Source organism: Leopardus geoffroyi, chromosome E1 (assembly GCF_018350155.1).
Source record: "Leopardus geoffroyi isolate Oge1 chromosome E1, O.geoffroyi_Oge1_pat1.0, whole genome shotgun sequence".
In the NCBI taxonomy this organism is placed as follows: Eukaryota; Metazoa; Chordata; class Mammalia; order Carnivora; family Felidae; genus Leopardus; species Leopardus geoffroyi.
The window spans coordinates 7,014,717-7,039,356 of NC_059330.1; positions in this window are offsets into that span (position 1 = coordinate 7,014,717).

Genomic DNA, 24,640 nt, shown 5'->3' on the forward strand with positions numbered 1-24,640 from the left:
CCCCTGATAACCTCTATTCTACTTTGTGTCTCTATAAATGTACTTACCTTGTAGGGTTTATTGTAAGGTGTTTCTGTTGACCTGTTTAGATTAAGGTTTAAAATAAAATGGATGGGCTTTGTGAGAACCAGGCCCGAGGCCCGAGGAGACCATCATGCCTGCTTCCTTTCCCCTTTGAAAAGATGCTAGATTTTATACTGAAGAGGGTCAAAAGCATCTCTGTCACCCAGATCCAAGGTTCCTAAGGTAGGAGATCTGAGAAGAAAGTTGAGAATATGAGACTGAGTTAGATCATTTAGGGTGGCTGAGTAATTGAACGGTGTGACCAGGGAAGCCCAGGAAGCTGAATATTCTGAGTGTTTAAGGCATTTTTTTTGCCTTCGGTTGATGGAAACATGGTAGATGGTAGGAGTGCAACAGAACTCCAGACTCGGATGCATCTGTGTACCACCCCGTGCAGTAAGCCAGTATACGTATTTTACGGTTTAATGGCTCTTGGAAACTGATTAAAGAGAGTGGAAGCATGAACAAGGGCTCCCCACTGATGCCCCCGGGGCACTGCGGGACACAGGAAGCAGGTCTCCCAAGTGCTGGTCTCTGCAAGGTCACCAGAGGCTGCCTCAGCATCATCCAGAAGAATCCTTGACAACCCAGCTTCTGGGCCCCACTCCAGAAGCACTGGATGGAAGGATCTGGGGGCAGGGCCCACAAACGTGTATTTTCCCAAGAATACCCCCGCCCCCCCTTGGGGTTCTTCTGTAACCAGTCTGCATACTGGCACTTTGGAGTGCTAATTTACTTCATAGGAGCGTATTTGGGGCCCAGGAGCATGGCGGTAGGGACAGAGGGTTGGAGTGAATGAGGATGGACCATTGGAGTAACTACCTCCCTGGGACCGGAAACAGACTTCAGCCACGTTGCAGAGCAACTCAGCGTCTTTTCAAGCCGCCCCAGTACCCTTTCCCATGCTCCGTGGCGGCCTCTCTTCTCTGGTCTGCACCACCCAGACGTCACGTTGGGTTCTTCTAACCTCACACATTCTCATTTCAGATAAATACTTCTTTTTATTTATTGTTTATTTGAGAGAGAGTGAGAAAAGAGCATAGGCAGTGAGAGAGGAACAGAGGGAGAGAGAGAGAACGTCGGGCAGGCTCTCTGCTGTCAGCACAGAGCCTCACGCGGTGCCCGATCCCATGACCGTGAGATCATGTGACCTGAGCCAGAATCAAGAGTTGGACGCTCATCCGACTGAGCCACCCAGGCGCCCTTCAGAAAAAGATTTCCAAGATTACTCTGCTGTACTCCTGGCATTGGCACCTTAGCAGGGAATAAGGACTTTAAAGCCTTTGTTCTTCAATTACGGACCTTCAGAGCATATGCAACATTCAGGTGAGGACGGGGTGTGAACTTAATTCAGGGACCTCCTCTGAGATATTGGTTACATTTTATAAATGGCCTTCTGTCGCTAAAATTGCCTTTTTATTTATTTATTTGCTTATTTATTTGCTTATTTATTTATTTATTTATTTATTTATTTATTTAGAGAGCACAAGCTAGGGAGGGGCAGAGAGAAGTGGAGACAGAATCCCAAGCAGGCTTTGCACCATCGTGCAGAGCCCAGGGCGGAGCTCGAACTCACAAACCACAAGATCACGATCTGAGCTGAGACCAACAGGTGGATGCTTAACCTACTAAGCCATCCAGGCGCCCCAAAATATCCCTTTCTTAATACTACAGGGGAATCAGGTGAAGAGAGGGAATCACAGAACGAAGAAGCTTTTTCTCTTAGTTCCTGTTAGATGAGTGTTTCCATTTATTCTTTGAAGGAGACACACACAGTATGTTGTCTCTGCAGCCCTGTTCCTTCGCACACGGTAAACTCAGTGTGGAAGCATCCCCTCCCAACCCCTATGAATCCAGTGAACACTCGGGCAGTGTAAGCAGTTTGAGGTTGCTTCAAGAACAAAATTCATCTGGGAGTCAAAGAATGCAAGTGTGCGGTGTAATTCACAATTGGATTATGCTCCAAGTCGAAGGGGTTTAAAAACTGTGGAGGGTCTCATCGACGTGCTCGGAGTGAGTTGGGGTCTTTCCACACTTGGCCTCACCTTTTAACCTCATTGGAAAATAATGTAGAGGGTTATGGTTAAGAGTACCGGGTTTGGAGTCGGGGGTGCGTGGGTTGAGTCTGGACATGAGGCTTTGTAGTTTTAGTGAAGTTATTTAACCTCTCTGAAGGTTTGCTTGCTTGTAAGATTGGGGTGTGTGTGTGCGTGCACACACGTGCATTTATATCTATGTCTGATCTTCATAAAGCTGTTTAAGCAGTACACAGCATAATTCAAGAAGAGTCCTTAGTGGTGTTTGTCAGAATAATCGCTGCTGATGTACTATTGCTTTCTGAGAGTCTAACCTGTAAGCGTACATAGACTAGAAAGAAGACAGATCCTTATGATCTTATTTTGAACTCGCAATGATAGGAAGCTGTTAACCCAAAGTGGATGGTACCTTTTTCTGAAGTATCATACACTATTACCGCCTTTTCTTGTTTTTTTAAATAAAAGGTTCTTAAGCTATTTATGTATTTAATCAGTGTGTGTGTGTGTGTGTGTGCATGGATGTGCACAAACTCTATTGCATGTAAAACTCTGGGGCTTGGATTTCCTGTGTCTGTGTCTCTGTGTCCCTTCTCTATTTGTCAGGGGAGGCACTGAGGAGATCAGTTTTAGCAAGTACCTCCTGGGTGATTTAAAAAATTTTTTTAAAATATTTTATTTATCTTTGAGAGGAGAGAGTGCAAGTGAGGGGGTGGGCAGAGAGAGAGGGAGACACAGAATCTGAAGCAGGCTGCAGGCTCTGAGCTGTCAGCACAGAGCCCAACGTGGGGCTCGAACCCACAAACTGTGAGATCATGACCTGAGCCGAAGTCGGATGCTCAAGTGACTGAGCCACCCAGGCGCCCCCTTGGTGATTTTTTGTACGTGGTGTTTCAGAATCACTCCAAACCCTCTTCCTTTATGCGCTGATATTGAGTGCCAAGGCTATCCCCAAAGCCAAAAGACTTAAATATCACAGAGAGGATCCAAGTTCATGGAGACTGTCCTCTGACCCTCATGAACCATACTTGACTGCTCAGGAGATAAATCCTGGGGCCATTGCGCATTCTCTGCAGCAGCCTTGCGGGAAGTCATGGAGGCATGAAGGGATCTAATGTCTGCCGGGAACAATGACTGTTTCAGTGTCGATAGACAGTAAGGTGTGCTGGGCTGGGCCTTAGGGGAGGAACAGAGTCTTGAGAAATGAGCCTGGAAAAGTTGGGTAGGGGGCAGGTTGTAAATAATGGTACGATTTAGAGAGTGCCCACCGTGTGTCTGGCACTTTGCTTTACAAATGTTATTTTATTTAATCCGCATAACAGATAGGTATTATTATAACCTGACATTAGCACATCAAGTGTCTCCTTTTAATTCCAGCTGGGGCAAAGAAACTTGGAAAATAGAAGCGTTCCCAGCAGGCAGCCGCGCTGGGCAGCAGAAAACTGTCCAAAGGAAAATGCACGTCCCACGTCTGAAGTGTCAATTATATTTCTAACAATTGCATATGGACTTCATTAGCCCGCTAAATGGTACCTATTTTAGTATCCCACCAGCTGGAGGGATTTCCAGTAGGAAATGTGAGAAGGGAAAATGTCTAGGAATCTCAGGTTCCCCAGAGCCTTCTGGAATTCATACAGATTAAGCAAGATAAGGTCAGCTCTAAACTCCCCTCTCTTCTTCCTGTGCCCTGTCTGCATAGTCACCTTACAAGTGAATAAAACCAGAGCCACCTCTATTTGTCCAGAGGGGGCTGGGACAGGTTTTCCGTGTCTCTCTGGGCCTCCGAGGCTGAGTCCCCCTCAGGGATGGTAGGCAGGAGCAGAAAGAATTCATTCTGCACTAGCTCTCTGTGGGAAATTTGTATCTCTTTGACATGAGGGTTATTATATGCTTCCTATTATATCTTTAGCACAGCTTTGTGTCGGCTTTTCCCATAGGTTGAAACTAATGATGGGTAACCTAATCCTGAAGGTAACAGAATAATCTTGGAGGACACAAGGCTCTATTTAATTCTTGCCAAATGACAGAATATACCCAGACTCTGAATCAGACCTCTGCAGAACTCCAGTAAGGTTTTGTATCTTGCCAAGCTTGGACCCGGAGGCTTCTCGTTCTATTCTCTTTCCTGCTCCCAGGCAGGATCTGATTTCACACCCATCGATCCGTCAGAGGATAATGGTATCACAGTTCAAGACAGGCAACCATGGAGAATCATTTTATATGCTTCTGAGGCTCGAGAAGTTCCAGTGGCCTGGGCTGCGTCTCAGTTTTCAAGGAGAGTCAATCCCAGGGCAGAAGAGAGCGTGGCAAAAAACAAAAAACAAAACAAAAATAAAATGAAATAAAATAAAATATAAATAAAAAACCCAAACACCAAAAAACCCCCCAAAAACCCATGGGCTTTGGAATCAGGTTGACCTGGGTCGGAAACAGAGCTGTCTCTGATTAGCCATGATCTCAGTCAAGATGCCTGGGCCTCAGTTTCCTGGTTAATAAAATGATGAGGAAATTTTACAGGAACAGAATTAAGGAAATACGTGGGGTGACATTCAGAGAGAGTGGGGGCAGAGGGGGCTTTTCTCACTTGGTCTCATTTTGAAGGTCATTTGAAAATACCAGAGAGTGTTGCCCGATTAATTCTCTCCTTACCCCAAAGCTTGTATCGTGCTGTTTTCTGCACAGCCTACAGCTGTAGTGGTTGACGTTGGGACGGTAGCTGGCCTTCATAGTGATGTGTCTGGATATCTAAATTCTCTACCTGGACTCCATACTCCATATATATATATATATGTGTATATATATACACATATATACACACACACACACACACACACACACACACATATACATATGCAAAAAGCACTTACTAAGGGCCTTTTATGCAAGGGGATAGATTTTGTTTTAGCTGCTGAGGGTTAGGAAAAAAAGAACATGTGATCCTTGCCTCCAGGAGGCTCACAGACCAGTCAGAGAGTCTGGTATTACCATGGAGACTATGATGGGTACTTGCGGCACAGTGAGTTCACAGACAAGGTTAAAGGCAGCCTTCCTGGGTTGGAGAAGGGTCAGGAGAGGCAAGAAGAGAAAGTGACCTTTGAGCTGAGACTTGAGATTGAGTAGATTTTCTAAAGAATCAGTGGCAGCAAATTCCAAGCAGAGAGAGCTCCTTGGGCAAACCAGTGAAAATGCCCTGGGGCAGATTAGGGGGAAATAGTTAAAAGTTCATGGTGGCCAGAGCCTAGAGCAGGGACAGTGGACAGAGGAGGTTGGAGAGACACACAAGAGCCAGGCCCTGAAGGGTAATGTAGGGCACGCTAAGGGGTTTGGATGTGATGCTAAGTATTGTTATGGGACCAATGGAAGTTTCTCCGTAAGGGGGTGCCTTATGCACTTTCAGAAAATTACTTTGGCTACAAGGAACACGTCTTAGAGGTGAGTTGTCTTATTTGTATCTCCTGTGAGGGATTTGTACTATTTCTTGCGTCTTCGGCTTGAAGTTCTCCATCCATTTTGGAAAATTCTTAGCCATTCTCTCTTCTGGCGTTGCTTCGGCTTTATTTTCTTCCCCGCTCTTTTTCCGTCACTGTGTTTTCACGGCTCGTAGGTCTCTTGAAATCATTTCTAAAATTTCCGTCCTTGTTTTCTTACTGTGATTACGTGGTCTGTTGTAAATAAAGCTTCGTTGGAGCGTGGCTGTGTCTGCTCCTTTGTGGATTGCCTCTGGATGGCGGATTGGGTAGTTTTGACAGTTCTATTAGTCTGCGAAGCCCAGGATATTTACTACCTGGACCTTTACGGAGAAGGTTTGCCGATCGAGGGGCCAATCTGTTGTTAAGCACATCCGTTGAATTCTTTATTTTCAGCTGTGATTTTCTTTCCAGTTAGACAATGTCTAATTGATTCTTTTTCATGGTTTTCGATTCTCTGCGTAAACTCTCCAGATAGGAATTTTTGAACACACCTATCACAGTTATTTTGAAATCCAGGTCTTGGGGGCACCTGGCTGGCTCAGTCGGTGGAGCGTGTGACTTTTGATCTCAAGGTTGTGAGTCTGAGCTCCACTTTGGGTGTAGAGGTTACTTAAAAAGAAAATCTTAAAAAACAAATAAAATCCATGTCTTTAAAAAAAAATTTTTTTTAATGTTTATTTACTTTTGAGACAGAGACAGAGCATGAGCAGGGAAGGGGCAGAGAGAGAGGGAGACACAGAATGGGAAGCAGGCTCCGGGCTCCGAGCTGTCAGCACAGAGCCCGACGCGGGGCTCAAACCCACGGACCGCGAGATCATGACCTGAGCCGAAGTCGGACGCTTAACCGACTGAGCCACCCAGACGTTCGTGGTAACCACTTTTCTACTCTCTGGCTTTTGTAAAAAAAAATTTTTTTTAATGTTTATTTATTTATTTTTTTTTTTAATTTTTTTTTTTTTTTTTCAACGTTTATTTATTTTTGGGACAGAGAGAGACAGAGCATGAACGGGGAGGGGCAGAGAGAGAGGGAGACACAGAATCGGAAACAGGCTCCAGGCTCTGAGCCATCAGCCCAGAGCCCGACGCGGGGCTCGAACTCACGGACCGCGAGATCGTGACCTGGCTGAAGTCGGACGCTTAACCGACTGCGCCACCCAGGCGCCCCATAATGTTTATTTATTTTTGACAGAGAGAGACAGAGCATGAGCCGGGGAGGGGCAGAGAGAGAGGGAGACACAGAATCGGAAGCAGGCTCCAGGCTCCGAGCTGTCAGCACAGAGCCTGACGCGGGGCTCGAATTCACGAACCGTGAGATCATGACCTGAGCCGAAGTCAGACGCTCAACCGACCGAGCCACCCAGGCGCCCCAGATTCCATGTCTTAATAACACCACTATCTGGTACTCTAACCTTTTTTTTTCTTTTTTTTTTTTTCTTTCACTCTTGTTCTTTTGCCTTTTGTGTCTCCCAGTCTCCATAATGGTTATTGAGTTGTGGCTGGTTTATGGTCTATTATGGAGACATTTTGAAACTTCTATCTGGATGCTTGTTTGGTTTTTTTTTTTTTTTTTGTTCCACATAGGATTACTGTTGTTTCTAATAGACAGCTGGTTTAGGGGAAGACGGCTTAATCTAATCAGGGGTTGAGCTGATAGGAAGCTCTTCCTCTGTCTCCCTGAAGGCCGGTGTGAGCTTTTGTTTACCCATACCTTTTGGGAAGAGCTCTGGGAGGGCCACAGTGAAATCCAGAGTTGTTCACCAGAACTTTGAAGGGACAACTGGTGGTTCATGTTGGACCCATAATTTTTGCATGTTCCCTCTCTCCCCAGGGTCATGGTCCTACAAGGCCTTCTGGCCGAGTACCCTCATGGCTTCCAGTAGATATTTTTTGCATTTCTTTGGGAAGAGGCTTTCATGATTATTATCAGAAGAGGGATTGACTTACACTTAGCTACTCTGCCATTACTGGGAATGGAATAATGGATTTTAGGTGACTTATAATAAGACACAGAAACATGAGACCAGTGAATGAGAAGTTGTATCCAGTTAAGAAGTAACGGTGATTGAACCAAAGGCTATAGTAAGGAGTAGGATATACAGGTGGCAAATGAATATGTGAAAGATGTTTAGTATCATTAGCCATCAGGGAAATACACACATAATGACTTACTGCCGCAAACCTATCAGTATGGCTAAAAGTAAAAAAGAGACAACATCAAATGCCAGTGAGTATGTGGGGAAACTATCACTCATACGTTGTGTGTGTGTATATAAAATGGTATAGTCACTCTGGAAAACAGTTTGGCAGTTTCTGATAAAACTAAATATAGCATTAGCATCCCACCCAGCCAGTATGCTCTTGGGCATTTATTCCAGAAGAGTGGAAACTGGTATTTATGTACAAAGCCATGCATATGAATGTTCGTAGCAGTTTCATTTGTGGTATCTCCACACTGGAAACAAGATGTCCTTCCAACTAGTGAATAATTAAACAAATTGTAGTACATCCATGCCATGAAATACTACTCAGTAATGAAAAGCAACAGACAACCGATTTGCCCCCAAACCTGCTTACGTGTCCACAGGATTATGCTTAGTAAAAAAAAGTCAGTGCCAAAGTACATGCTGTGTGATCGTCCGGATCCTGGTTGTGATTAGAGGACACTGGGAAAAGAATTGCAAAGTTCTCTCTGTCTTATTTCTTATAGCTCCATGTGAATCTATAATTATATTAATAAAATTTTAATGAAAACCAACAAAACAGCTACAACATAATGTCACTTGGAATTTCACAAGCTTTTAAAAAATTTCACTGTTTGCATATTTTGTTGCACACATACAGTTAAAAAAAATGAAAGATTGTTACTCTTTAAAAGTGTTTTGTTTAGTTTTGGGGGGGGGGAGACAGACGTGGGGGAGGGGCAGAGAGGGAAGGAGACACAGAATACCAAGCAGGCCCCAGGCTCTGAGCTGTCAGCATAGAGCTCGATGTGGGGCTCAGACCCACGAACCGCGAGATCATGACCTGAGCCAAAGTCGGACGCTTAACTGACTGAGCCACCCAGGGGCCCCTAAAAGGCACACGATAATGCAACTGTTGTACATTCTGCTCTTGTGAGTACATTGTCCAACCAGGTATAGAAGTCAGGGTTTTTGTTTTTTTTTAAGTTACTTATTTTTGAGAGAGAGAGAGTGCGAACAGAGGAGGGACAGAGAGAGAGAGAGAGAGGGAGAGAAAGTGAATCCCAAGCAGGCTCCACGCTGTCAGCACAGAATCCAATGTGGGGCTCCATCTCATGAACTGTGAGATCATGACCTCAGCATTTTTATTTGTACACAAATAATCCTCTATGTTTCGTTTCAGTAGAAGTATCTATTAAAGGATGTGAAGTAGTCTACAGAATCTCCAGAAGAGCCAAGGTCCTTCTCTTGTAGAAGTAAATTAACTCTAAACTAAGTGTCAAAAGCTCTTATACTCCTACCCTGAAGAATTGGACATCTCCGCTGACATGCCTTCTAGTAGATGGCTTTGTGGGTGTGAATTTTGCTTTTTCTTGACACTTAGTTCAGAGTCTAAATGTCTTACGGATGATCCTAATTGGTAAAACCTGGACCTTGTTGCTACAGGGCATGTGAAGATGTATTTTCTGGGTTCAGCCTTAGGAAGATGTATCACTTCATGTGGAAAAGAAGCAAAGATGTTAGATGGACATAAGTCACAGGTGCCCACTACAGTCCAACCCTTGGCTTACATTTCCAAGTAAGAACAACACTCTTTTTTTTTTTTTTTTTTTAAGTTATTTATTTTGAGAGAGAGAGAGAGCAGCGAGTGAGCAGGGGAGGGGTAGAGAGAGGGAGAGACAGAATCCCAAGCAAGCTCCACAGTGTCAGCACGGAGTCTGACATGAGACTTGATCTCACAAACCATGAGATCATGACCTGAGCTGAGATCAAAAGTCAGATGCTTAACTGAGCCACCCAGGTGCCCCAACAACACTCTTTCATAAAATAATCCAAAAGTAGAATCAGGTATCTTTTCCAGAGGCACCTGGATGGCTCAGTCAGTTAACCATCTGACTTCAGCTCATGTCATGATCTCATGGTTCTTGGGTTTGAGCCCTGCATTGGGCTCTGTGCTGACAGCTTGGAGCCTGGAGCCTGCTTCAGATTCTGCCTCATGATCCCTCTCTCTCTGCCCCTCCTTGCTCACACTGTCTCTCTCTCAAATGTAAATATAAAAATATTATTATTATTATTTTTTTTTTTAATTTTTTTTTCAACGTTTATTTATTTTTGGGACAGAGAGAGACAGAGCATGAACGGGGGAGGGGCAGAGAGAGAGGGAGACACAGAATCGGAAACAGGCTCCAGGCTCTGAGCCATCAGCCCAGAGCCCGACGCGGGGCTCGAACTCATGGACCGCGAGATCGTGACCTGGCTGAAGTCGGACGCTTAACCGACTGCGCCACCCAGGCGCCCCTATTATTATTTTTTAAATCATTCTCTTATCCAAAAGGGAGCATGGAAGGTCACAGGCTTTCCAGGTCATGGTGTTTCCTCCTCTAACTCAATCACTATTTCTGTTAGGTATTTGTAACCAATGTAGTACATTGTGAAATTCACCACCACCAGCGTATGCTATAGAAAATAGTGAAGAGTAGCGAGAGTGATCATGAAGGTGTAGTTGTATTTTTTGCTTTTCTCCAGTACCTACCAATTTCAGGCTTCTTTTTCCCTTAGTAAGTATTCACCTTGTCAGGATTCTTCACCCGAGAGGGTGACCTTTTGCTTAAGGGATGGATTTTAACTTCAGCAATCCTGGATATTTGGAGTTTCTACAATTTTCTATTAGCTTTTTCCAAAGGGAAATGCAGCAATAGGAGAGCTCCACGGGAGATCCTCTCCATGAATGCTGTGAACTTCGCATGTGGGAAATGATAAAGTTGTGAACCCCACCTTCCCTGTAACTCAGCAGACCCCAGAATCGGACTCTGTACTTGTATTTTAGCTACACACGCCCTGCCTGACTAGGCATTCAATCCTTTTTGACCAGTTTGTGAAAATCCCTGCAAAGGCTCTCGTGGCTGTAATTGATTGGAAAAACCCAGGCTGCATGCATCTCTCTTATTAACTAGGTTGTCTGAGCATGCAAGTCCTTGCTTCTACTTTGGGAAATGTTCAAAGTGAAGGAATGTGTGTCTGACTTATTTCAAATCTGCATAGAACTTAACCCAAAATGTTGCACACCGCTTACAAGCTAGAACTCCTGATGCTTTCTGTACTGCAGTGCTGAGGGAAGGAAATGGGGTCGAAGGGGTGAATAGAGAAAGATTGGAATCTGGGGGATGGTCTTTGAGAAACAAGTTGGCCTTGGGTGGTAACATCACATAAACAATCCGAGGTTCAGTAAACAGTGAACGTGGCATTTCCCCGCAAGACTTCACTTAGTTTCATTGTCGCGGGCTGTGTATGACCCTGACAGGGAATTAGTGCCTTTTACCCCAGCAGCGATGCTCACGTTCTGATCCATTATCTCCCAGACACTGAGATTTCAAGCTCTCTTTTGAGGCTTGAGGTGTCGGTTTTATTCTGGTAATGAGATATGTGTTATTATCCAATTTTCATAACCCAGATTTAGACACTGAAAAAAACCTCGTTGATGTGGCCACAACAGTCTCCCTCCTGCCTAGAGAATAACGTGACCGTCCGTAATGTGACCTCAGTGACCCGTGTCACCTCTCCTCCATCTTTCTGTAAACTCTGGGCTGCAAGCAAATCAGATTTTCTTTCCTGAACAATTCACCCTCTGATCCCCATGTTTTCATTTATGCACTTCCCTGCCCTTAGCCTGCTGCTACTATCCTTCCTTTTATTACTATGTTCTAAATCTGTAAGACCTCGGGGGGGGGGGGGGGGGGGAAGAAAACACTCCTTCGTAGATGTGTTAACGTCTGTGAAAATAGCCAGAAGACTCTCTTGCGCATACTCGGTAGCATTTACTTACGTGACCTCTTCAGTGCCTTGCTTTTTTGATTCTTCCAGTTGAAATTAGTTTCTTCTGTTATACCACAGTAATAACTAGTGCGACTTTGAATGTGTCTAGTCCGTAGGACAGGATACCTATGTACAGTGAAGTGAGGAAGTGATGGGTAATTTCTAACTATTTTCAAAATGTACCTAAATGTGATCCCTATTTTTGAATTTCTAATTTTGGTGAAATATGTGTATTTGAAATCTGATTTGATACTTCGTTTTCAGTGCTAATATAGGCTACGTTTGTTTGTTTCTCCTTTCAAGGAAGTTTCTTCCTTTTTTTTAATGTTTGTTTATTTATTTATTATTATTCTTAATGTTTATTTTTGAGAGAGAGACACACAGCACGAGCTTGGGAGGAGCAGAGAGAGAGGGAGACACAGAATCCGAAGCAGCTCCAGGCTCCGAGCTGTCAGCACAGAGCCCATCATGGGGCTCAAACTCACGAACCGTGACATCATGACCTGAGCCCAAGTCAGACACTTAACCAACAGAGCCACTCAGGCACCCCTAGGACATTGCTTTCCGTTTTTTCCTTCCTTCCTTCCTTCCTTCCTTCCTTCCTTCCTTCCTTCCTTCCATCCATCCATCCATCCATCCATCCATCCATTTGTCTCTCCTTTTTTGTTTCATGAAATAGGCTGAAATTAATACCATATACGCTGTATCTGTCAGGTTTCAACCAGAGAAACAAACCCAGTACGAGATGTGTATGAAGGGATTTCTTGTAAATTAGTCTACACAGTGATGCAGCAGGCTGAGGTGGGTTACCAGGAAGGGCAGACTAAAAGTCTCAGCTACAGGGCGATACAAGCAAAATTTCTTCTTCAGAGAAGTCTTACCTCTGCAATGATTCAATCAGGTCCCCCCAGATTACCTAAAATCCTCTCCTTTACTGAAAATCAGCAGATTATGGGCTTTAATCCCAGCTACAGAATATCTTCAAAGCAACGCCTAGATTGGTTTTTGATTGAATAACTAGGCAAATTGACACTTAAAATTGACCGTCTCATACGTCTTTATGTGGATACATGAGAGATTCTCCAGTGAAATTACCAGGGTCGTTGGTGTCGCATTTTCAAGTTTATGGGCCATTTCACATGGCTTCCTAAGGTGGTGGAGACAATTTGCACTCCATAATCAGTTATGAGAAGTATTAGTGTTTCTTCTCCTGGCCAGAGGTTGAGATGATTGGATTTTTAGGCTTTGCCGGTATTTTGAGCTTAAGACTACTTTGGGGGCACCTGGGTGGCCCATCCGTTGAGTGACCCACTTCGGCTCAGGTCATGATCTCATAGTTCATGAGTTCGAGCCCCACGTCGGGTTCTGTGCTGACGGCTCAGAGCCTGGAGCCTGCTTCGGATTCTGGGTCTCCCTCTCTCTCTGCCCCTGCCCTGCTCGTGCTCTGTCTCTCTCTCCCTCCCTCTCTCAAAAATAAATAAATATTAATAAAAAATTAAAAGAATAATTAGTTCAGCATTGTATTATTTTCCTCTCGTTGCATAACGTTTTGCCATAAGCTTCGGGGCTTTACAGCAATTAATAGCTCACAGTTTTTGTGGGACAGGAATCTGGGCACAACGTGTCTGGGTGGCTCTATTCAGAGCACTGATAATGAAGTGTAGATTTTAGGTTCAGCCACTTGGGGCAGCCATATGAAATATCTCGAAAAGTTGTGTTTGATTACATGAAGAATTGCATGAGATGTTTAGAGCAGCTTTATTCATGATCTTTAAATGCTGGAATCAGCTCAAATGTTCATCAAACAGTGAATGGTTAAATAAATGTGGTCTACGATGGAATACTGCTCAGCTATAAAAATGAATGAACTATTGACACAAAAAACCAGCATGGATTTTTATTAGGCTATTTATTTTCTTAGTGCTGAGTTTTGAGAGTTCTTTGTATAATCTAGATACAAACCTTGTATCAGACCTGTGATTTGTAAATACTTTCTCCCCGTCTGTGGCTTATCTTTTCCTTCTTTGAATAGTATCTTTCAAGGAGGAGTATTTTTAAATACTGACGTCCTACTTATCACTTTGTTCTTTTATGGATTGTAGTTTTGTTTTGTTTTTTAATTTTGAGAGAGAGAGAAAGAGACAGAGGATCTGAAGCGGGCTATGCACCTACAACAAAGAGCCCAATGTGGGGCTTGAACTCACGAACTGCAAGATCATGACCTGAGCTGAAGTCGGTTGATTGACCCAGCCACCCAGGTGTCCCATGGATTGTAGTTTTGATGTCTTATCTGAGAAACTGGTGCCTAGTCCAAAGTCTCAAATATTTCCTTCTAAAAGTTTTGTAATTTTGGCTTTATGACCCATTTGGAGCTAATTTTTGACTCCAATTTTTGGGTGTATATGTTCCATATTTATGCAAATATGTATGTATATATTTAAATAATCTTTCATCATATACATTATAAATTTCTGGGTTTTTTTTTTTTTTTGAAAGATTATTTTTGTAGCTCCCACTTGCTTAACTCTGCTTAAATATTTTATCAGATTTACTAGGGTGGCACCTAGTGTAAGTTTACCTCCGTCTCACCCAACAAAGAATTCCTCAGCTCCCCCAGAGACCCCATAAAACGGTGTGCTTTCTCCTACAACAGAAATCATTCCCTTTATCTTCATGGCTCCTGAAGGCAATCATGGATTTTTTTTTTTTTTTTTTTTAGCTGGAAAGCAAGCTGGTGTCATGTTACAACACAGTACTCAATTTTGTGTAATTTTTTTAATGTTTCCCCCAACTTTTGGTCAGAGATAGGCTCTCTCATGGCCCTCATTGATGGTTGTACAATCAAGCTCCATTTTCCAGGACCGCAGTATCCAAATGCAACATTGAAAGCATTTGGTGACCCCCACCAAATTCTTGATGTGTCCTTTGGTTTTACAAAGGTACATTCGCAAATGGCAGACAGCCATAGGGAACTCCTCATTGGTCTCCAACGTAGAAGTAAAAATGTCGCTCTGCAAACAACCATAGCTTTTGATTTGTGGCGTGTGTTTGGGAAATAAAGCATTCAGGCACTGGCCCAAATACAAAGTGGAAATACGCCACACAAGGCAGATGTTCCCTAAACAAAGAGATGTAGGACTCCACGGATGCTCCAGCTGTTGATTTGCTAGAAGTCTCAGAGAGAAGATGGTCATTTGAAATAAAATCCCTTTCTCTTTGTAAAAGCACCATTGTGGGTAAAGAAGACATTTCATTTCAGAAATACAACCTACTGATGACTTATTTAGAAATACATGGAGTCCAAGCTCCTACTCTGTTTCTAAAGGGACAGAAGAACATTTTGTAAGTGAATGAATGGCTGTGTGAATGTATGATATATATTCAGTATATATGATTATATATGATATGATATATTCAGTTAGTAAAGTGTATTCATAATGTTACGTCAGGCACTTTCTCAGACACTTGAGATACATCAGACACAGTCCTTGGCTACATGGAGCTTAAAGTCTGTAGGGGGAAGAGAGATGTTATTCAGGTAATGTCTAGACATATATATAACCACAGTGAAGGTGAGCGTTTCAGTGGGAAGGTTGAAGTGCTGTCTGACTAGCCTGGGAGTCAGAGGAGTTTTCTCAGAGAAGTGACATTTGATTTGAAACCTGAATGGTAATTAAGTGGAGTGGAGAGATGAGGGAAGTGCATTATAGACAGAAGGAGCAGCATATGCAAAGGCCCGGTGGCAGGAAGAAACAGGGTCCTAACTGTCCATGAGAAGGGCCAGTGTAGATGCAGGGAGGTAGTGAGAAGGAAGATGGCAGGAAAGCAGGGCAGTGGGCAGAACACTGGGGGCTCGTAAGCCATGTTGAAGTATTGTGGCTTTGTCCCAAAAGGATTAGAAGTCACTGGTGGGTTTTAAGTGGCACTGATCGATCGGACTTGTGTTTCCAAAGATTACACTGGCTGTAGCCTGGAGACCCATTGAGTGTAGGTTCCGGTTGAAAGTAAGAGGACTTAAAAACAGATTAAGCGGGGGTCCCCATGAAAGGTGGTGACCAAGGTGGTGGCAGTGGGCATGCCCGGGACAGTCTCACCAAGTACAGCAAGAATCATCAAAGATGACTTGGGTTTTTGGCTTGAGCAGCTGGGGGCTGGTGACATCATGCATGGAGAGGGGAAGATCTGGCAGAAGACAGGTGTGGGAGTTCACCTGTTGAATTTGAGGTGACTCCAGGACTCTGAAGCAGGATAAACAGGTAGACGTGTGTGCGGGTCTGGAGCTCACAAGAAAGGTCTGCTTTCGAATGACAAATTTAGGGGTCACCGTTATATAAATGGTAGCTGAAGCTGTGGGTATGGAGGCCTTTGACATGTCAGCATTTACAGAGTTGAGAGTAGGTTTAAACTCCCAACATTTCATGTCTGGATATTGGAGCCTCAGCCTGCAAGGAGACCTATCTGTAAAGAAGGAATTATCAGGAGAAGGTGATATCATGAAAGTCAAGGGGGAGAAGTCTTAAAAGCAGAATAATGAAGGAATGTCAAGGGTTCAAACTATGGAAGCCCATCGACTGATGAGCGGATATTCCCACGGAATACTACTTAGCCATAAAAAAGAACAAAATCCTGCCATTTGGGACAACACCATGGATGTCTCTAGAAGGTCTCATACCAAGTGAAATAAGCCAGTCAGAGAAAGACAAATCGCATATGATTTCAGTCAGAGAAAGACACATCGCATATGATTTCACTCCTATTGAAATTTAAGAATTTAAGAAATTTAAGAAATTCCTATTGGAATTTAAGAAACAAGGCAAACAAAGAAAAAAGACAAACAGAAAACCAGACTCTTTACTGTAGAGAGCAAACAGATGGTCACCAGAGGGGAGGTGGGGGGATGGGTGAACTAGGTGATGGGGAGTAAGAGGACGCTCATTGTGATAAGTACTCAGTAATGTATACAGTTGTTGAATCACTATATTGTACACCTGGAACTAACATAACACTGTATGTTAGCTACGCTGGAATTAAAATGAAATGTAATGTCAGGTATTTCTGAGATGTGGCTGAAATGTGGCTGAAATGCTGAAAAAATGTGAAGTTCAAAATTGTTCATGGGTGAAACAGGTTTGTCTTCTGCGACCTTGTTGTGTACTATATCTTTGTTATTTCCTTTAATTTCTGTCTTTGTCTATACGGATCTGTTGTTTTCATCTCCCTCACTGTATGGGGAGGATATATATTGTCTCTGGTGCTGGAAACGTACAAAGAAAAATCAGTGTCTACCCTTATTTTTCTTACTGTTGGAGTCAAGCAACGATAGGGATTTAATTCAAGTGCCCTTATAAGAAGATCAGAAAGAATTTATGGGTTTTCTTCCTGCTTTCTCTGTCTTTTTTTTTTTTTTTTTTTTTTTTAACAAAGTTCAGATCATCTGGGATTATTTACCACATCACACAATTTCGCTTCGTTTCTGGGCGAGTCTTTAGTTACATTTAAGCAGAAATATTTCACGTTTGTGGGCTATAACGTCACCTCAGAATAAAATCTGAATACTGTTGAAATGTAGATCATGGGAGATTCCCACAGTTCTAACCCCAGGCAAGAACTGCAATGACAAACAACATTTCCTGATTTCTCTTCCTCTCCAAAATGTGTATGGGGGGGGAGGGGTGTCTATAGTTCAGCCTGCTTAACAATCCATGGTCCTTTTTGGTCTGAACATTTATGTCTCTTGTGACTTGTCAGCCCTGGAAAACCCTACCTGGATCATTTCTTCTCCTCCACCTTCTCTGTTTCCTCTCTTTGGAACCCTTGTTGCTGGTGGTTGGATCACTTCAGTCCTCAGTTTGGGTAACACAACACAACAACGGATTCCTCTTGTGGCTGACCCGTTGCTGTGAATCACTGTCCCAGAATGGATGCAGGGATGCAGGATAAACATGGCGGTCAGGAGTGAGAGCCTCAAAAAGTTAACACCTGCCCAGTGGAGGGAGAGCTTCTGCTCTTCTGATTATAGCACTGATCCCCAGCCTGTTTGCAGGTCTGTGTTTCATGTGGGAAAAAAATCAGCATAGGTCTTTCTCATGTCACTTCTATTAGCTTCATAGTTAGGGGATAATCCTTCAAACTTCAGACCTCATGTTGCCTATAGGTTTCAGGCATTACCATTTTTAGGTTTAAGGTGCCTCTCGTTTTTAGTATCGCTGCAGATTTTTGTATTTCTGGATTTTCAGGGATTCTGGTGGGTTGCCCTAGTGACATTTTAAATTGGACATCTCTAGAAATGTTTACTGAGTAGTGATTCTACAAGGGACACATCAGTCAGTAGCCTCTTTGGTCTAAAATGTAATTCTGAAAAGAGGGGAAAAAAGAGAGGTTCCAAACTGGTTTTATACTAGAATATCATTTTGAGTATGATGGCAACTGTTTTTTCCTTGTCTTGGAGTTACTACCAAAGGTGGGGGGGGGGGGATGCCCATAATTTACAATAACGTATCTATTACCTTGATTTTTTAAGTAGAAGTAAACAGGCTGACAGACCTGTTTCTCCAGCATCCTGAGCTTTCACAACTGTCCTTAGTAAACAGCCGGTTAAAATCCTTGTTACTTCATATATAAGAAGTATAATCTGTGTTTTAGAGACGTATTCACTCTCAAGTCACTAGCTGCGGGGATAGAGGCAAAAGCTGTGGCTAATTACTAACAACTTTACAAAGCTGATATTGGATTTCTAATGTATCCCAAATGCCCCTTTTCTCTGTTGAGTTCCTGTGTCTCCCTCGCTAGTGCATTGTGCGCTTGGAGAATGACTTTGAGATCCTAGGGTTTCAGAAACACTTGAAGCAGTAACAGATTCTCTGGTCGTTTCCAAACAGTGTGCACAACTGCTACAACATCTGGATACAAAGGGGAATAGCTGCCGGCTGGGAGGTGGCCAATAGCATCCCTGCCTTCCACCTGCTTCAAGATGGCCGCCTCCCAGCTGCTGAGTAAAGAGGAGGAAAGGGGGTCAGGGTTGCCTTGTAAACCAGGCCAACCTGGTGTAGACGTATTTTAACTCCCAGATCTCTGTCTCTTTCCCTGTGACCTCTCCTGAACCCTCATCCTGAGGGTGATATTTCCAACTGCCATACCTACAAATCTGTACTAAGTTGCCAGAGACCCTAGCTATCTGTCAGCAAGACTGTTCTGGAAGTTGAGGACCAGAAACGGAGGTTTTGAGTTGAAAATCAGCCCTCCAACTGTCCCTGGGCGTATGTCCTGGGGGTGAAAGTGACATAATTAAGGCATCCAATTAAGTTGGCGTTTATTGGCGAAAGCTCTGACTTCTGAGTAGCTCGCCCATGTGTCAGCTAATCTCATACTAAGAAAGCGCATGCTGGAGTCATTACATTCAGACATGAGTCTCCCTGGTAGGACAAGGTCTAAGGCCAGGACAAAAAGATCATTTTCTGCTGAAATCTGCCTATCTCATTAGCTTTTCATGGGTGATATAACTTCTCCTTCCCTCCAAATATGCAGGGGTCCCATGGCTATCACTACGAAGCATGCCATTTCCATTATTGTTGTAAATTATGAGCCAAGACCCTGGAGGCCTTTGTCCCAAGTTACAGATACTTATCGAAGATGAACTATTATATGACAGCACAAGGAAAAATGAACTTTAGGAAGTAAAACTAACAGATTTTTTTATAAACCATTAATCCATCCAGCATGTGTAATACAGATAATTCCCATAAAGTGAGGTACGTAGTTCACGTGGATTATTCCTGAATTTATAACACACACACGTGCGCGCGCACACACACACACACACACACATCTTTTCAAATACACAAGACCATCAGTTTAATATTCTAATTTTTTATTGATTTTAGTTTGATTTTTCTTAGCCTTTTTTTAAATGATTTTTTCCAATAGAATTTCTGAGTTATGTTGACTCTCATTATTAGTTTTCTTTTCTCGTTTAGGATCTGAAATGCAAACAGAGCTAAAAGTTGGCTCCGTTAATAACAAAGATACTGTGAAATTATAGTGTTGTATCGCTTGTAGGTCTTTTTTTTCTTTTAATGTATAAACATTATTTTTGAGAGACAGAGTGAAAGTAGGGGAGGGGGGCAGGGAGAGAGGGAGACACAGAATCTGAAACAGGCTCCAGGCTCCGAGCTGTCAGCACAGAGCCCAATGTGGGGCCAAACTCACGAACCATGAGATCATGACCTGAGCCGAAGTCTGACACTTAACTGACTGAGCCACCCAGGCGCCCCCAAAATATTTCTTTAAACAACTGATCTTGTATCTTTATACCCTATCACCATTTACTGCATGGAAAGTGTTTTGTATAAACATACTTGTAAACTAAAACATAGACAGAGGTCATTTTCTTCCTAACTAAACATTAATCGTTAGAGAGACTGGTTTTCTTTCCTCCTATGCAATTTTAAGAAGAGAGACACCACGCCTTGACAAAAATGAGTGAAAGAATCTGTTGGTAGCAGTCCTGCCTCGGAAGCAATACTGAAGGAAGTCTTTCCAGCTGAAGAAGAGAGTCACAGATGGTAATTCAAATCCATATGAAGAAATGAAGAGAACCCAGGGACTAGGTTAGCATAAAAGATCGTGTGAATATACATTGTACTCCTTTTCTCCTCTTAACTTTTTTTAAAAGATTTATATAACATTGCTTAACACAATAATTATGACATTGGAACTTTGAGTTTATAACATATATAGAAGTGGTGCCTACAATAACCAGAGCCCAAAAGTGGGGGAAGGAAGTGAAGCTAGATTGGGGCGGATTTTTATATTTTACCTGAATTAAGTTGTATTCACCTGAAGGTGATTAAAAAAGGTGAAGATGCATATATAGTTCCTGAAAGGACTGCTAAGAAAATAGCTAAAATGTTATGTAGTTACAAAAGAACAAAGGAATAAAATGATACACCAGAAGAAGTTATTCAACCAAAAAGACAATAAAAAGGAAGAGAGGAAAAAAAACCGAGACATCTAGCAATCAAAAGAGCAACAGGGCTGATTGAAAACGCAACCATATCAATAATTCTATTAATATGAATTAAACAATCCAGACCAAAGGCACAGATCTTCAGATCAGAAGAACACCCAAGATCCAAATACACCCTTTCAATATGAGACACACTCTAGACTCAAGTAAGGCGAAAGGACAGTGATGGGGAAAAGATAATACTGGGCGAGTACTCACAGCAAGAGATCTGAAATGAGTGTCTTAATAGTGGACAAAAGAGACTTAAAGATTAGAAGTAGGACTAGAAATGATCAGGGACAAGTCATATGGATAATAGAATTCATCAGAAAGCTGTAGTAATTTGGGGGCACGTGGGTGGCTCAGTCGGTTAAGCATCCAGCTTCGGCTCAGGTCACGATCTCACGGTTCGTGGGTTCGAGCCTCGTGTCGGGCTCTGTGCTGACAGCTCGGAGCCTGGAGCCTGCTTCGGATTCTGTGTCTCCCTCTCTCTCTGCCCCTCCCCTGCTCATGCTCTGCCTCTCTCTGTCTCAAAAATAAGTAAACACTAAAAAATTAAAAAAAAAAAAAAAAAAAAGATATAGCAGTGTTAAGTGCATGGACACCTAAAACAAGCCCTAAAATAACATTAAGCAAAAATGGACAGAACTGAAGGGAGCAACAGACAATTCAACAATAATAGACTGTATTATCCCACTCTCAGTAGAACAGCTAAACAGAAAAATCAGTAACTGTCAATTACCTTGACCTACAGACATCAGTAGAAAGTTGTACCCAATGACAGCAGAACACACAGTCTTTTCAAGTGCAGAGGGAACATGGTCTAAGATACATCCTATGGTGGGTCAGAAAATAATCCTCAATAAATGGACATATTTTTGGATGACAGACTCCAGGAGATAGGGACTTCACATGTATTACCTGAGAGATGATGAATAGTTTTTAGATCCTGTCCATTTGGTGCCCGACTGGCTGGCACCTGGTTCGCTGGAGTATCAATAAATATTTGTTGAATCAGTGAATACATGGATAAAAGGAGTAAGAGAGTGTGGGAGGGGAGGAGAGTGTATTTCTGTCTTGTAGCTGTATTAATGTAGCGATTTTGTAATGTGAAAGTGGGCCAGACCAATCTGGAAAGTCTCCAGAAATCCACTGCCACAGCCAGTGTTTGTCAATCTAAGACTTTACAGCTCCTAAAAACAAGCTATAAACATATGAAGTGCCGGCCAATGAAAGAGCTTGATAACAAAATTCAGGAGAGGAAGAATTGAGACCAGTTAAAGTCTTCCGTGATGCATAATTCGGGGTCATTCTTCAGTGAGCCCCCTGCCTCTGGATCACGTTGCACTGCCTCATAATCAGAGCATATGACAGAGCTCCTTAATTCAGACTCCCACCTCGTTTTCCATTGCAACCCTTAGAGTGATTCATTCATGAGCTGGAGATTTGTTTATTGACTCTGACCCTCCCTTCCTATAAACAAAAGGTCCATTTGCTTCAGAAATTTCCCATTTGGTTCTCTACCAATATGTACATTGTGAGCTCTTGAAACAAAAGAACTTTTAAAATGCATTTTTAAAGGAAGACCACACAGGTGCCATTGGACATGAACATGAAGCTGTTTTTTTGTTTTTTGTCTTTTTTTTTTTTTTTTTTTTTTTTTTTAAGGTTCATGGCAGCAATCTTCTAAGAGACCGGGGCCTAAATTTAAAAACTCAGGAGGAAGAGAGGGATATAAATGAAGTCTGCATATTAACTGAAACTTTAGTCTCTATGAAACAGAGCTGAACAGCATTTTATGGCATTTGATTGTACCTTTTCTTTACAGAAAGCCATGTCCCGAGCTATCTTGGGCTTAATTTTCATGTTGCCATTCAGAAAAAGAAACAGAATGCTCCTGTATCCATTCCTGCCAAGCATTCAAGATGGAGTGTTTCTGAAACGTTACAAAAAATGAGCCCAATATAAACTTGGTATTAACACAAATAATTCCTTTCCTTAGAGTGACCCTTTAACCCACATGATCTCATCCCTTTTTTACAGCATTGCATGTGACAGGATATCATGTAATGAGGCCATAAGGCTCAGAAGAACCACATTTCAGCTAAAAATGGAAGGTTGGGAATAAACAAAGCTGGCTAGTTTCACAGGGAATGGGGCAAATATACTACAATGTAAACACACTATGAGCTGGGCTTGGGTCGAAGGGTTGGAAATTTTCTTAACACAAAGACAGTGACTCCCCCTACCCCTTCCACTGGAGAGAAGCCCCCGGTTTACTAATGATACTTACTATACCCAGAATTAGTACTGCCCACACCAGGATTGCCTCTCACCTTAGCATGACAAGATTTGGCCAACTGGCTTCCCTCTCGTGAGCCAGGCGCCATTTTGGAGTTTTATTTGCTGCTGCTAAAAACCTAGGGGAGGATGCCAGTCTCGACTGAAACCTTAGAAGGAGAAAGAGGAGAAATGAGATCTCAACTAAGAACGATTCGTCAACCATTCCAGAGGGGGGATGCTGGCCGAGGTCACTGGGGTCAGCAGAGAGCAAATCCCTCATCCCTAAGCAGAAATCTGCTGGCGGGCATCGCGGTAGCACTCCACAAATGCAAAGTCAGTAGCGCCTGGTCTGCTCCTGATGGACAAGCAGAAATAATTAAAGGTGTCAGAAGTTGCTGGAAGAAATCCAGATGCAGGGCTCGAACTCACTAACCGCGAGATCATGACCTGAGCCGAAGTCGGACGCTTAATCGACTGAGGCACCCAGGTCCCCCAAGGCTGACAGTTCTTAAACTCGACGATACCAGGAGATGGGAAGATTCTGTACTTTTCTGACCCTTTTAAGGAGGATGCCCTTTGTGGATAGAGGGAGGACTTGAAAAGCTTTTGGGGAGGAAGACCTGCCTGAGAGCATGCTCAGACTGCCTTTCAAGAGGGTAGATTCTGCTACCTGTAGGACTCCTGCCCTTTCTGTAGAGAATCTGCAAATTGGCAGGTCAGGACTGAATCTACTGAGCCGCAGAAGGAGACCTTGCCCAGCAGGCAGATCCTTCCAGCTCTGCTCCCTCGCCATGCTCAGCCTCTTCTCGCAGTTAAGTGTTGAACAAATATTTAAATGCTATTGGCTTGAAGTCGTGCTGAATGTTCCCCTCAGCCCAGAAAGAAGGATGTGCCTCCCAGCCCTGAAGGAAACAGCATGAAAATAAACAAGCAGGCAAAATAAACACCCCCCAAAATTGTTTGGGGCTTTAAATCTTGAGGACTGGAGAACATTCTAGCACTGGAGAGTCTCTTCACAGGAAGGAATCAGAAGTGGGAAAGGCCTACTTCAGGAACACATGAAAATCTGGACTCATCCAATGGCACCATAAGAAGAGACTAGAAAGTCTTTAATTTGATGATCTGGAGACAGTTTCTGAGTAGAACAAGGATTTCTTGGTTTATTTTGTTTTTCAAACAGATGTTAAAGGAAACTACCAGTGGAACAGAGGAAAGTGGGGTCCCCTTTGTGGGAGTTAAAGAGGAGGCCGGGACCTTGACTGCTGGGCCCTTCTGAAGGACCCTCAGTAACACGGTTCTTTCGTAACACATTTTTAGGAACTTCAAATTGTAAATTATTTTCAGCTGTTATTCTTAAAGTTCTATAAATTATCTAGAAAGTTGGATTTTTAAAATGTATTTACTTATACACGAGCATGTGTTTTCTTCTTGCCTCTGTGGGCGACTGTAGGGAATCAAGCTCGTTCTGTGTTCTGAGTTCCTGGTCTCAGTGGGTTGTTAGTGGTTTTGATGTAACAGGACAGAGTGTCCCAAATCCTGGAACCAAGGATATTTGGCGCGTGGGAAAGGGGAGTTTGTGCCGATAACAATGAAGGGGTTAATGGCTTTAAGTTTGCTTTGCAACCAGCAGAAGCTCCCACCTCTAGAAGGAAATACGAACTTTTATGGGGTGAGTCAGGGATGCTGGCTGAGACAGGACAACTAAACCTGTGATTTGGGGGGCGCCAGGGAAGGATCACTGACTCCACATGGAAACAGCTGAGCTAAATGGCTTCCAGCCACTACGTGTGCTTG